This window comes from Perognathus longimembris, chromosome 2 (assembly GCF_023159225.1).
Source record: "Perognathus longimembris pacificus isolate PPM17 chromosome 2, ASM2315922v1, whole genome shotgun sequence".
Taxonomy (NCBI): domain Eukaryota; kingdom Metazoa; phylum Chordata; class Mammalia; order Rodentia; family Heteromyidae; genus Perognathus; species Perognathus longimembris.
The window spans coordinates 23000385-23013931 of record NC_063162.1 but is presented as its reverse complement, the minus strand read 5'-3'; the positions used below and the strand labels follow the sequence as shown (position 1 = coordinate 23013931).

At 44.3% G+C, this 13547-nt stretch overlaps 1 long non-coding RNA gene across 1 annotated transcript; it reads left to right on the top strand.

Moving 5' to 3' along the window:
• The first annotated feature begins 4066 nt into the window (after positions 1–4066).
• Positions 4067–8733, top strand: LOC125346165. The gene is made up of 3 exons (XR_007209877.1): positions 4067–4437; positions 5508–5512; positions 8689–8733. It is a non-coding gene; the product is annotated as an uncharacterized LOC125346165 (long non-coding RNA).
• Positions 8734–13547: the final 4814 nt, after the last annotated feature.

The following is a 13547-nucleotide window of genomic DNA, read 5'->3' as shown; positions in this document are numbered from 1 at the left end:
GGAACATGAAAGGCAGCAGAAGGCTGTCTGGAATTCCTCATGCTTCTACTTCTATTTTAGAGAATTCTAGATGGCAGCCTCTCCTTCTAGTAGTTTCATATATTCATATATATATATATATGCACACATAGATAAGGATTTTTTCATATGTATGGAAAAATAAATTTATTTGCAGTTTTAGCCCAAACTAGGGAATGAGATCATCTCAAGCCAACACTACCTTGCTCACAACAGTGACCCATGCAGGAAGAAAGAAACAAAAGCCTGGAGATGGTCTTTCTTCCTGCATCAGGGCTCCTGCAGGTAGCCCTTCTTCACACAACATAAGACTTCCTAGGACAGTCCTATCTGGAGCCCCTGTTACACGGTGAGAACTAATTGCTCTTCTGTTCTATAGATTACATAGAAAGGGAATTGTGCAGTATGCTACTTCTGTCTCTGGTTCCCTTCTCTCAGCATATTGTTTTGGGGCAGTCATGGACACCTGTAGCTCAAATTACTACTTTACTGCTTGATTTGCTGATTAAGATCTCACTGTATGTGTAAGCCTCAATTTATCCATTCATTAATTGATACTCATTTGAGTTGTCTCTGCCTTCTATTGAGTACCACTCTGGGAATGTAGCTTAGTGGTAGAATGCTTGGCTAGGATAAATGAAGCCATGGGTTCAATTCCTCAGGACAGCATAAACAGAAAAGGCTGGAAGTGGTGCTGTGGATCAAGTGGTAGTACAGTACCCAACCCTGAATTCAAATCCCAGGAATGGCAAACAAAAACAAAAAGACATTGAGCACCAGCTTTCAATTCATTTGGGTGCATAACTAAAGTGGTGGTGCTTGGTAAAAAGACAATATTGTTTTACTTTTGGTGTGACAGCCAAACTGTTTCCACAGTGGCTGCAACACTTTATACTCCCACCAGCAATGTGTTAAGAGTCAGCTTCGATTCTTCATGAGTACTTGGTTTTTTTCCTCCTTCCTCTTTCCAGGAAAGTCATATCCACAGACCAGCTAGTCCCTGGGACAAAAGCCAGAGCGGCTGCCCTCCTAGGAGCACGACTCTCACCCTTACAGCCTCCATCCAGCCATGCCTTTCCAGAACAAGGCAGCGTGAGCAGGAGCAGGGAGGCCAGGCTGCCACCTCCTGGAGTCGTCAGACACAGCAACCACTGCCCTTCCAGGACCCAGTAAACTACTATCCTAGTGACCTAGGAGTCTGTCCTCCATTAACTCTGGACTAAAGGAAGCGATCCCCTTGAGGCCACAGATCTGGCCACCTGGTGGTGAATTCTCAGCCCCAGCTAAAAAGCTCTAGCCCCAATTCTAGGCCTTTTTCCACCAGGTCTGAAGCAACTGGAGGGAGAAGCCAGCTCAGCACCTCCCCTCTCCCGCAGCCCCACCCCGGGGTTACTACCGGTCACTCACTTGGCCTCGGGGTTATTTTCCTTCACTCGGCTCACAGCGCCTGACTCCATGCAGCCAATCAGCAGCCGCCTAGCTCATGTGTCCAACCCTGCTCCAATCAGGAGGCGTGGCCCCCTAGCCCCGTGCACCCAGGCTGCAGCATTTTTCCTTTGTGGGCTCCTGTCTCTGGCAATACTCACAGGGCCCAGCCCTTCGTCTGGTGTGCAGTACCTGTAGCGGGGCAATGCAAGGGAACGTTTTAAGTCGAGCCAGGTGAACACTAGAATAGAGTTTTCCATAGAATAGCAGGCCGGTCCTCCACAGCTTGTGTAGGCTTGGTTCCCCAACTCCTTGGAGGTGGAAAAGACCTGGCTTGTGGGCAGGGCACATTTCTGTTCTTGGCCACCTTGTGCAACACCCATCACGTAGGAAGTAAAGTGCCAGGAGTAAGCAAAATAGAACAAAGACTGGGTGGTGGCTCAGACAAGCGCGCAAGAAATCACACATAGAGAAAGTGTTAAGGAACGTTCAAGGCTGATGTCACCCTGCACAAAGAAGAGGTATGAAGAATAGGGAGAACTGGAGAGGAGATCATAGGAAGAGGGTAGGTGGCTTCTCTTCCCCACACTCTGTACTTCAGCCCCACTCCCAGCACCCCAGGTTTCCAATCTTCAAGCCTAAGTGGAAAGTCACTGTTCAAGAAGTTACAGTGCTGGTAATAGCAGAGCACATGGGACAGACTAGGACTGGCAGGTAGGATGGAAGCTTTGTTATAACTCAAAGAAGTATCAGATACAGAAATTCCATAAAATCCTCTAAAGGGTGTGGAAAAAAATAATTCCAGAAGAGGTCAAAACACCATGCTAATAAATGATCGATGTATATTAAAATCATATTTTAGCTGGGAAAGTGGCTTAGCAGTAGAGTGTTTGCCTAACATACACAAAGCCCTGGATTCGATTCCTCAGCACCACATAAACAGAAAAGGCTGGAAGTGGTGCTGTGGCTCAAGAAATAGAGTGCTAGTCTTGAGCCAAAGAAGCTCAGAGACAGTGCCCAGGCCCTGAGTTCAAGCCCTGGGACTGGCTAAATAAAAAATTGCATGGGGGGTGAGGGAAGGAATCAGGTTCTGTTTGGGAGGGGTAGTACTAGGAAGAGGGCGTTGGACTACTGAAGGTAAAGGAGAATGGATATCAAAATAGATTTTCAACCAATATAAGAATAGAATAGGGCTGGGAATATGGCCTAGTGGCAAGAGTGCTTGCCTCATATACATGAAGCTCTGGGTTCAATTCCCCAGCACCACATATATAGAAAACGGCCAGAAGTGGCGCTGTGGCTCAAGTGATAGAGTGCTAGCCTTGAGCAAAAAGAAGCCAGGGACAGAGCTCAGGCCCTGAGTCCAAGCCCAAGACTGGCAAAAAATAATAATAATAATAATAGAATAATAAAACCTCTTAAAATAGTAGTAGGAAGGGGGAGAAGCTAAGGGAGAGTAATGGTGAAGCTGGTTGTAATATAACTCTGGAAATGGGACCATGAAATCCCCTTTCCTATAAATAATGTATAATAAAAATAGTATGTACACTACTAGTTTTTTTAAAAAACATTACATATGTGACTTCAAAAAAGTCATGAGAGACCTTTTCTGTGTCTTAAAAAGGAGGAGGATATACAGCTGAAGCTTACAGAGTGACTGAAGTCCTCAAGGAAGGAACTGTTGATAGTTCCCACTTCAAAGGGTGGTGCTGGGGATTAAATGGCAAAGGGAGCTGGGTGCCTGGGTCACAGGAAAGGCTCAGTGTAGAATGGAAGGATAACCCAGGAGTACTGAATGGAGGAGGAGGGACTGGGAACAGGCCTTAAGAATGAGAAGAGATAATTCCTGACCTTCCTAAATCAGCCCCACACAAAAGACACTGCATGAATCTATAATGAAAAGAAAAACACTAGAAATTACTTTCAGAAGCCCTGGGCCCAGTGGTTCAGGCCTGTAATCCTCCTCCCTACTCAGGAGGCTGAGATCTGAGATGGAGGTTCAATGCCAGCCCATGCAATAAAGTCTGGCAGACTCTTATCTCCAATTAACCACCAATTAACTGGAAGTGGTACTGTGGTTTAAGTGGTAGAGTGCTAGTCTTGAGGTGAAGAGCTCAGGGGCAGAGCCTAGGCCCAGAGTTCAAGCCCTACAACCAACCAAAAACAAAACAAAACAAAAAAGAAACATGAAAAAGAAAATAAGTTGCTGGGCTGGGAATATGGTCTAGTGGTAGAGTCCTTGCCTTGTATACATGAAGTCCTGGGTTTGATTCCTCAGCACTACATACATAGAAAAAGCCAGAAGTGGCACTGTGGCTCAAGTGGCAGAGTGCTAGCCTTGAGCAAAAAGAAGCCAGGGACAGTGTCAGGCCCTGAGCTCAACCCCCAGGACTGACAAAAGAAAAAAGAAAAAAAAAGAATTGCTTTCAGACTGAATAAAAGAATGCTTTGGAATGAACATGACAAAATTATTTCATAGCTGATTGAAAATATGCCTCCCCAGCCTGATGCAGGTGGATCCTAGCTACTGAAGAAGGTGAGACCTGAAGGACTGAGATTTGAAACCAGTCTAGGCACAAAAGTCTGTGAAACTTTGTCTCCAATTAACCAGAAAAATGCCAGATTGGAGGTATGGCTCAAGTGGTAGAGCTCCAGCTGTGATCAAGAAAGCCAAAGAGTATGAGGCCCTGGGTTCCAGCACATGTACCAGTGCAAATAAAACATGTCACAGATGGGCAAACAGGCCTTTTCCTTATTTCTCCAGAGATCTGAGTAAGGCAGTCAAAGTACATGTGAATGTCAGTGTGGCTGTCAAAAGGGAGAGTGAATGGCTGTCAAGGTCAAAATAATTTCAGCTATCCATTATGTGCTAAGAGGAATAAACTGTATCCCACCAGATTTGTCCAACCTGTCCCAGATGCTGAGAAGATTCTTTCATAGAAAATAATGAAAAGATTTCTTCTAGGCTCTATCATGTTTTAAGATGGATTTGAAGTATATGAAAGCCATTTATTCCAACATTATGAAACAGTAATTTTTTTTTTTTTTTTTTTGCCAGTGCTAGAGCTTGAACTCAGAGCCTGAGCATTGTCTCTGGCTTCTTTTTGCTCAAGACTAGCACTCTGCCACTTGAGCCACAGCGCCACTTCTGGCTTTTTCTATATATGTGGTGCTGAGGAATCAAATCTAGGGCTTCATGTTTAAGAGGCAAGCACTCTACCACTAGGCCATATTCCTAGCCCCCAGAGTAAATTTTATTATCATCAGTCTATGGAATAGATGTTAATTTTGTCTCTTAAAACTTAGGTATGTTTCATTTCTTCATTTTCTTTGTGTGTGTGTGTGTGTGTGTGTGTGTGTGTGTGTTTGAAAACAATAAAGCTTTTATTAAGCAATTGCCAGAAACATGGGTTGTATAAGGTGGGACCAAGGAAGTAATGAATCCAAATAAACAAGCAGCAAATGAAATAATGATTGGTTAACATCAGATATGTATATGTGGCACAAATGCCACTCCTGGGGCTTGAACTCAGGGCACTAGTCCTGAGATTATTTTGCTCAAGGCTAGCACTATAGCACTCAACCACTTGAGCCACTACCCTACTTCTGGCTTTTTAAGAGTACCACCCAGCTAACATTAGATAGTAAAACATAATAGCAAATCTCAATGTCTCCATGCTTTAGACTGAGGATGAAGGAGAAACAATACAATTTGCATAGTAGGAAAAATGGTTTCTGCTGTGAGGGGTCTTATTTTCTTTTAATACCAAGGAGAGCTGTTTTTGTTTTAATGTATATGCTAGTCCTGGAGCTTCAACTCAGGGCCTGTGCACCATCCTTGAGCTTTTTTGTTCATGACTAGCACTCTATCAACTTGAGCTATAGCTGTCTATTTGAGGCTTTTTGCTGGTTAATTGGAGATAAGTGTTTCACAGATTTTCCTGCCCAGGCTGGCGTCAAACCACAATCCTCAGATCTCAGTAGCTAGGATTATAGGCATAAACCACCAACATCCAGCTACAAGGGGATTTTTTTTTTAATTTCATAGAACAAGAAGTCTTCAGGTAGAGTGTGTTCAAAATTGGTGGCTACAAATTATAAGAGTTTTGGGTGTCCTTCAGCTGTTCATCTAACTTCTCATAGTGTTGAGATGACCATGGTATTTCCAATCATCCAAAACAAGGCCTTTAGAAGGCAGACTTGGGTCAATCAGAGTGTGTGTCGGTGTGTAAAACATGAACAGGTATGTTTTAATCCTAGCAGTTTGGATGGTGAGGCAGGAAGATCAAGAGTTCAAGGGCTACATGGTGAGATCCAGGCCAACCTGGGCTACATAGCAAGATCTCATTTTGAAAACAAACAAAAAATGCTGATGTTGTGCTACTAAGTCAGCCACACAGCAAAAAAACTTTATTGTTCGTCTCCTCAGTCTGGGTGAGAACAGAGAGCCTGCTGAATGCCCCCTGTGTTTCCAGAAAGGCTGCTTCAGCTGCTCAGTACATGCAGCTCACAGTGCAATGCTTTCATGAGGAGAAGGAAAAGGTGGAGGAGGAGGGGAGGGGAGGGAGGAGGAAGAGGAGGAGGAGGAGGCAGCGGAAACCTAGTCCTCTGGGAAACAAACAGAGCAAGGGCAAGTTCCCAAGGTCATCACATTAAAAGGACACCAGATCCTTGGAGTCAGCATGTGCTCAAAGCAGAAGTGTCATGAACTTTGCTGGAAACAGCTTCTGTTTAGCAAATTAAGTGGCATGCTCTATCGACCAGGACAGATATTAGGTTAGAAGTCTGGAAAAACACATTTTGTTGTTGTTGTTGGTTGTGGGGCTTGAACTCAAGTCCTGGGCGCTGTCCCTGAGATCTTTTGCTCAAGGCTAGGGCTCTACCACTTTGAGCCACAGCTCCACTTCCGGTTTTCTGGTGGTTAATTGGAGGTAAGAGTCTCAGGGACATTCCTGCCTGGGCTGGCTTTGAACTGGGATCCTCAGATCTCATCCTCCTGAGTAGCTATGATTACAGAAGTGAAAACACAATGTTTTGAAGATTAGGAACTCTACTTTCCTCAGTCATGAGTATAGAAGGCTGGCTCTGCTCTGTTAGGATTGGGCATGTGTAATACCAAATGTTCTGTCCACACCTGAGTCCCAGTTGTGGGAGGGAACAGGGCCTTTCTTCCTGTGCTAAGTGAAAAGAGGCTATAAGGAGCAACCTGCACTAAGCCAGCCTTGTCTTTGAGCTATTCATCTCATAGAAAAGAATCTCACGGAAGATCAGATTAGACCTGCTGAACTGTGTATGTACTCCAGGGAAATGTCCCTTGGGTGATGTTCATGGTTCAGGCCATGGGATGCTTGCTTTATGATATATGAACTTTTTTTTTTTTTTGTGGCCAGTCCTGGGCCTTGAACTCAGGGCCTGAGCACTGTCCCTGGCTTCCTTTTGCTCAAGGCTAGCACTCTGCCACTTGAGCCACAGCACCACTTCTGGCCATTTGTGGTGTTGGGGAATCGAACCCAGGGCTTCAAATATACGAGGCAAGCGCTCTTGCCACTAGGCCACATTCCCAGCCCCATATGAACATTTTTTTTACAAGGGAGTTTCTCGTCTTTTAATACTGCTCACTGGATCTGATCCATGCCATCCATGTCCTGAAGTGATGAAGATAATTAATCTGTTGCTATGCTAGCTTTCAACAACAAAAGTGTTCAATGTAGAACTTTTCTTTTACTGTTTTGTATTGTTCAATGTAAAACTCTTCTGAAGCTGGCCCCTGCTGTAAAGTTAGGTAGTTGTATTTTCCCAACTTGCTTTGGACTTGTTTAGCTCTGTATTGATCACACCTGGAACCTCCTCCTGGAGCGTTTCATCCTGCTTTGGCATCTGGTGCTAGGTGATTTCCAGTGAAGGTCAACCTGTTTGTTGTGACTGACACCTCTTAGAAGTGACAAGCCCCTATAGTTAAGCTAACGGGAAAATTCCTGTCGTTTTTGTAGTTTTTGAGTTTATAAGCAACCTTCTGAGATGGCCAGGGACTGCCTCTTGAGATTCCCCACCTGCAGTCCTGGTGCACCAGTACTTTCTCGCTCAATAAAATCTTTTTTAATTTTTCTAATCTGAGTGTCTAATTGCCTGTCGATCGGTGGAGCCCATAACAGTCCCTACAAAAGAATGGATGAATGACTCAGGCTTTGTTGGTAAGTTGTAAGATTCTGTTTCAGTAAAGAGCACCATTTTCAAAATTCTAGTGGGGCAAAAGGCCCACACATACAATCCTAGCTACTCAAGAGACTAAGATCTGAGGATCACAGTTCTGAGCTAGCCAGAGCATGAAAGTATATGAGACTCATCTGCAGTTAACCAGCAAAATGTGGAAAGTAAAGCTATGGCTCAAGTGGTAGAACACTAGCCTTGGGTGACAAAAGCTAAAGAATAGCACCCAGGTCCTCAGTCCAAGCCCCAGCACTGGTTTTAAGAAAAGAAGCTGGGCGCTGGTGGCTCACACTTGTAATACTAGCTACTCAGGAGGCTGAGATCTGAGAGGATCTTGATTCAAAGCCAGCCCAGGCAGGAAAGTCCATGAGACTCTTACCTCCAATTAACCAAAACTGGAAGTGGTATTGTGGCTCAAAGTGGTAGAGCACCAGCCTTGAGCAAAAGAGTTAAAGGATAGTACCCAGGCCATGAGTTCAAGCCCAACGACTGCCAAAAAAAAATAAAAATTATGGCTTAATTCAAATGAAACAGTAGTGAGAAACTGATCCTATCAAGGACTGAAATGCCAAATGGTACTGACTCCATCTTAGGCTGACACTATTTGAGTTTTGTTTTTGTTTTTGTTTTGGCCAGTCCTGGGCCTTGGACTCAGGGCCTGAGCACTGTCCCTGGCTTCTTTTTTGCTCAAGGCTAGCACTCTGCCACTTGAGTCACAGCGCCACTTCTGGCCATTTTCTGTATATGTGGTGCTGGGGAATCGAACCCAGGGCTTCAAGTATAGGAGGCAAGCACTCTTGCCACTAGGCCATATCCCCAGCCATGGCTGACACTATTTGTATCAGAGCTTACTTGGGGTTTAAAAAAAAAAAAAGGCCATCCCAGCTGGCAACCTACTAACAGTCAAACCCATAACTGTCACACTTTGTTTGGACTAGGAAAACATATGATATCACTTCTTTACCTTCCCTTTTCTGTGCCTCTTCATGACACCAGCTTGTGTAATTTGCAGTTTTGCCTTTAAGAACTCTGCTTAAGGGACTGGGAATGTGGCTTAGTGGTAGACTGCGTGCCTAGCAAGCAAGTGGCACTATGTAAGAGGCAGAGTGCTAGCCTTAAGAAGCTCAGGGACAGTGCCCAGGCCCTGAAGTCAAGCCCCAGGACTGAGGAAAAAAAAAAAAAAAGAACTCTGTTTAACTTGCCTTCAGGGTTGAGAGTTCTTTTTGGCAATAGCCTGCTCTACGCCCTTGCTTCAATAAAGGACCTTCAAATTTCTCAGTGTTTGGCACTCCTCTGTTTCCATTCTCCAGGGTACAACAGGATGAATTTCTTTTGTTGTTATTTTTGAAACATGGTCTTACTATGTACCCAGAAAAACTTAGAACTCACTATGTAGCAAACTTATGAACAGTAACAAAGTATACATGAATATGTACACTGCACACTGTTCTTTTCTGTGTGTATAGTAGTTATCTATAACCTAAGAATAATTTTAGAATAATTATATTAATATCAACCCTGAAGCTGGCTGAACTGATCTGAGATTGTGACTATTCTTTTTTTTTTTGGCCAGTCATGGGCCTTGGACTCAGGGCCTGAGCACTGTCCCTGGCTTCTTCCCGCTCAAGGCTAGCACTCTGCCACGTGAGCCACAGCGCCGCTTCTGGCCGTTTTTTCTGTATATGTGGTGCTGGGGAATCGAACCTAGGGCCTCGTGTATCCGAGGCAGGCACTCTTGCCACTAGGCTATATCCCCAGCCCCGTGACTATTCTTAATAAAACTGAAGGGGCTGGGGATATGGCCTAGTGGCAAGAGTGCTTGCCTCGTATACATGAGGCCCTGGGTTCAATTCCCCAGTACCACATATACAGAAAACGGCCAGAAGTGGCGCTGTGGCTCGAGTGGCAGAGTGCTAGCCTTGAGCAAAAAGAAGCCAGGGACAGTGCTCAGACCCTGAGTCCAAGCTCCAGGACTGGCCAAAAAAAAAAAAAAAAAAACTGAAGTGAATCTGATTTTACTGTGTCAGGGAGCTTTGGGGCTGTGTTAAAGTCTCCTGAGATCTGTCTCTGTGGCCCATCAACCTTAGCCATGTCCTGTAACTTTAAAAGTGAAAAAGTAGAAGCTTCAAAGGTGGAGTCATACCCTAGTAACCTGCCCCCTGCTTCCTAAGGGTAACCAGAGGTTAAACTCTGGTAAGCAGGAAATCAAGTGTCTGCTGGCATTAAACAGAAAGCACCAGCTGACACCTCAGCCTGGGATAGTGCCAAGTCTTCATGTGTCACATGGCACAATCCCAAGATAGAAATCCCAGAAGAGGATGAGAGCAGCAGCAGGAACTGCCTAGAAAAGCATTTTTTTTTTTTTTTTGCCAGTCCTGGGGCTTGAACTTAGGGCCTGACCATTGTCCCTGACTTCTTTTTGCTCAAGGCTAGCACTCTACCTCTTGAGTCACAGCACCACTTCCGGCCTTTTCTGTTTATGTGGTGCTGAGGAATGGAACCCAGGGCTACATGCATGCTAGGCAAGCACTCTACCATTAAACCACATTCCCAGCCCTTAGAAAAGCATTTCTTAACCTTGAGATCCAGACTGGGCAGTCCAGCTCATTTCTGTCCCTGGAATGCCCTGCCTCTTAGGAACAAATGGCTTCCTGACAATGCTAATACATGGCAGCAGGAAAAAAGGAAGGAATACAGTCCTCTGCAGCTTTGTAAGCATCTGGAATAGAGAGAATTTCATGATCCTGACATGGGAAAGGTGGGCTGCTTTGCTTTGTTCTTTTATTTTGCTTCACAATGTTTTTCTTGATCTGAAAGAGTGAGACAGGCTTTATTCAGTAAGACCCTACTTGACCAACATCTAGGCCGCTAAGAGTTCCAAGAACCAACTCTGCCAATCATATATTGTCTAATTCTATTTATATGAAATGTCTAGAATAGACAAATAAGTCAGAGAATAGATTGGCAATTGCTAGGGGATGAAGGGGAGAAGAATGGGTGTGACTGCTAATGATTGCTAATGTCAGTTGACTTTTCACTGTTTTGACAAAATTTAGTTTGCCTCATGGTATCACAGGTTTCAGATCATAGTCTTGGTCCCATTACTGTGGCTCACACTGACAGAGCATCATAGTGGAACAGCTACTTGCTTCATGATGATGGTTGGGAAGTAAGAGACTGAGAGGGAGGGACAGAGTTCAAGCTATGTCCTTCACAGGCCTACCTACAAGTGACCTACTTTTTCCTCTGCCCAGCTCCTAATACTCCACTTAGCTATGAAAGCAGCCTCCTTGTTTTTCAATCACTTCACAATGACATCACCAGCTGGGGACTGAGATTTCAATACATAAGCCTTTTGGGGTGAACATTTCCTATCCAAACTGTAACATTTGGTCCCTGGATTCCCAAGAGACTTATAATATCCATTTCATAATGTAAATTACATTCATTTCTACCTCCAAGAGTCCCCAAAACAATTCTAGCATGGGTCAAAAGTCCAGTTTTCCTTTGAGATTCAAGGCAAACTCTTAGCTCTAAGTGTATATATATATTTAATTTCAATACTCCCAACAAGCACTGGAACAGGGTAAATATTCATATTCCAAAACAGAGGACTAGAGTTGCAAGGAAGACCAAAGCAAGACCAATATCCAGCAGAGCAAACATTAAATCCTATAGTTCCAACATCCATGGCAAGTGGCTCCATGATGTGGGATCCTCATCTCAGGGTCTCCTGGGCAGCCCATCCTATGGCCTTGCCAACTGTAACCTACACAGCCTCTCTCCTGGGCTGGCTCTGCTATAGCATAGGGCTTTCCTGAAAAGCTATTTCAGGTTCTTGGCATATCCAATTTGCTAGATGTCCACTGCTTTAGCTTTACTCTCTTAGCTTCAAACATTGCCCTCTAGAAGGCTGCCTTGAAGAGACTCCAATCCTCCCATATACTGCCCTGGCCTCCCAGGCCTTCCCTTGAAATGTGAGCAGAAGCCCACGACCCTGCAACTCCTGTACTCCTCATGTCTTCAGAACCAGCAGTATGTGGATGGCCCAAAGGTTTACTACCAATCTGGGTAGTAATGGGGGCCTGGTGGACCAAGGCTACATCAGCCATCAGATGGCTAAACACAAGGAAACACTTCCCTATGCAATTCTGCTCTAAAAGGGTACCAGGAGCCCTCTTGTCAGTCTTTCAAATGCATTGACACCTTTTCATACTAGAGCCTATGATAGGTAGGATCTGGCCAATTCTTGAAATGGCCTCCAGGCACATTTTCTATCATCACTGGTGCACAGTATTTAGCATAAGTGTTTAGTTTTGCTTTGTTTTAAAGTCAGGGCTTTGTACTTGTTAGGGTGTCAAGTTACCACTGAGCCACAGAGACATACCTCTAACCCTGTTATTCTCGGATTATTCTTACTTCCACTCCCTACCAATCCCCACCCCCCCCCTACACCTAAACCTAAACCACAATCTGCCTGGATTGTGGCACAGGCTTACTGGATCACAGGTGTGCATTACGGTGTCCAGCCTGGGCAGGAAAGTCTGAGAGATTCTTATCTCCAATTAACTACCTGAAAACTGGAAGTGAAACTATGGCTCAAAGTGGTAGAGCACTAGCCTTGTGCACAAAATCTCAGGGCCCTGAGTTCAGTCCCCTTGACTGACCAAAAAAAAAAAAAAAGAAAAAAAAAAAGTCAAAGAACAACAACCTCGCTTATCAGTACCAATTTTGTATGTGAAGTAGGGTTCCTTAGAGGAACAGAAACAATATTCATAATTCATATATATATATGTATATACTATAAGGGGACTAGATTGACTTACATGTTTGAAGTCTGGATAGGCCCACAATGGCCACCTGAATATCAAAGACATCAGTTACTGCACAGTCCAAGAAGATGGAAGTCGGGGGCTGGGGATATAGCCTAGTGGCAAGAGTGCCTGCCTCGGATACACGAGGCCCTAGGTTCGATTCCCCAGCACCACATATACAGAAAACGGCCAGAAGCGGCGCTGTGGCTCAAGTGGCAGAGTGCTAGCCTTGAGCGGGAAGAAGCCAGGGACAGTGCTCAGGCCCTGAGTCCAAGGCCCAGGACTGGCCAAAAAAAAAAGAAGATGGAAGTCTTAGGATAAGAGGGACCAGTGATATATACCCATTCAAATGGTGAAGGGCTAAATGTCCTCTGGAAAACTGCTGGTACAAGTCTATACTGGAAGGCTGAAGAATCTGGAGTCTGAAGTCCATGGATGATAGCAGCAGTAATGGATTAACCTATTCAGGAAGAATTGGGATTTCACATGTAGACAGGCTTCTTCCTTCTCATCACTTCCAAGCCCCCAGTCTATTGGACGGTGCCACCCATACTCAGGGAAGTCCTTCCTCATTACTTGCTATCCCACATGCCAATCATATCTGGGAAGGCATTCACAGACACACCCAGAAGAGTGCTGTAACAAGCTCTCAATCTAATCAAGTTGACAATCAAGATCAACATTACAATACTGTTTATGGGGAGTGACAAAAATGTTCAAAAGGTTAAGATTGTGATGATGGCTTCATGACTGTGAAATACTAAAAATGGTTAAGGTGATTTTTCTGCTTGCCAGCCAAGGAAGAAGGACACATCACCAGGCTTCACCTCTATGTAAAAATTATATTATATGATGAAAAAGTACACTATATCTTATTATTTTTCACCCTGTGTAGTAGCTGAGACTCAAGCCTGAATCTGAGCAGATTAAGGAGCACTGATGAAATTCAAGTCTTTAATTAATGAAAACACTCTGTATTTTCTTAACTTCACTGTGATGTGGTTTCCAGTCACAAAGTTAAAGACAAAGACTAACCACATGACAAGAAACAGTTGCTATAAGCCAGAATCTAAGTTTATAATC